The sequence below is a fragment of the Podarcis gaigeae genome (genome assembly GCF_964106915.1).
Source record: "Podarcis gaigeae genome assembly, chromosome: 7".
Classification (NCBI taxonomy): Eukaryota; Metazoa; Chordata; class Lepidosauria; order Squamata; family Lacertidae; genus Podarcis; species Podarcis gaigeae.
The window spans coordinates 62089299-62091181 of NC_139683.1; positions in this window are offsets into that span (position 1 = coordinate 62089299).

The following is a 1883-nucleotide window of genomic DNA, read 5'->3' on the forward strand; positions in this document are numbered from 1 at the left end:
GTTTCCCAACCTTGTGCCTCCAGCTGTTTTTGGACTACAATTCCCATCATCCCTTGCCACAGGTCTTGCTAGTCAGGGATGATGGGAGTTGTAGTTCAAAAACAGCTGGAGGCACAAGGTTGGGAAACACTGATTTAGACACACATGCACTGCCCCTTTTCGGTCTGGTTATCTGAAGCTGGAATCCATTCTTCTTTGGTGATCACTCGTTGCCGAGTAAGATTGTCTTCCATGAAAATGGTCATCGCAGTGAGTCCGTAAGTGACCATGGAGGCCAGTTCTGGATCCATACATCCTTCCACAGTAGGGAAATAGGTTTCCGGGTGGGAGTTCTCCTTTTTGCCCTGAGTTCATGCTTCTTCAAAGTCCACAACATCTTTGGTAAAGGCTGTTCTCCAAGTGTTTCCCAGTTATCAGTGCTTATACTACCCTGTACATTTTTAAAGATTTGCCTTGAGAACATATTTAAACCTCTTTTGTTGTCCACCATATTTCGCTTTCTATTCTTAAGTTGGGAATAGAGCAGTTGCTTTGGAAGACAATAATCAGGCATCTGAACATGACCAGTCCAATGAAGTTGATGTTGATGTTGAAGAATCATTGCTTTGACACTGGTGATCTTTGCTTCTTCCAGTACACTGACATTAGTTTGCCTGTCTTCCCATGTGGTGTGTAAAATTTTTTTGAGATACTATTGATGGAATCTTTTGAGGAGTTGGAGATGGCGTTTATAAGTGGTCCATGTTTCGCAAGTGTAACGTTGGTAGTACAATGGCTTTGTAAACGAGCATTTTGGTTTCCCTGTGAATGTTTTGGTCCTCAAACACTCTGCACTTCAATCGGGAGAAAGCTGCACTCGCAGAGCTCAGGCAATGCTAGATTTTGGCATCCATGTTGGCCCTTGTGGAAAGATAACTGTGTTAGGATATTTCCGTTCCACCTTAAACAGGGAGCAGGCTGTTGTTTGAGTCACAGTCTGCGTACTTTCAGCTCACAGGAAGTTTATGTTTTGTACATAGCTTTTGTTTCTCTCTCTGTGCCTGGACATTGAAGCAGGCAGTCATGTTTTTTTCTTTGTTCTGACCAATGCTGAATAAAGTTGTAAATAATGCTCTCCTGAGTGCATCTTTCGTTGTACAAACTCTGCTGATAGAGTGTGCACGAGCCCTGGAATGTGGCAAGCTATTTCTGAGGCTTGTGTCGCTAATTGACTGATACTGCGTTTCTACGGGAGGTTGATGGATCGTCCGGAGACGGCATGGGGGCATGATGGCCTTGTCTCCCTGGCAGTATCCCAACAAACTGCCCAGGTAGGAAATGAGGTCGACATTTTCCAACGTTACAGCATTGAGTTGGACTTGTGGCGCTGCAGAAGGGTTGTTTTGTGCTTGCTGGTGTAGCACTTTGGTTTGTTTTTGATACTGAGCAATAGGTCAAGCTTCTGTAAGCTTCTTGTATTCTTCTGTTAGGCTTCCTGGTACTATTCCCAATAGAAAACCTTCTGGTGTTTTCCTAAATGAATATCTAAACATTTTTTTCATTTCGTTATATATTATTTCCCAAAATTGTTTGATGTTTATACAATTCCACCATATATGTATCATAGTACCTTTTCCAGTGTTGCATTGCCAGCAGACATTGCTACAATTTTTATTCATTTTTGTTATTCTTTCAGGTGTTAAATACCATCTATGTTGTATTTTGAGGTAATTTTCTTTCAGTATATAACACATAGTGAATTTCATATCTTCTTTTCACAATTTTCCCCATTGTTCAAACATAATATTTTCCCCAATATCTTGTGCCCATTTAATCATTGATGCTTTAACCAATTCATCCTTTCAATTCAAGACCTTATATTTATACGCAACAGTAGCCGCAAG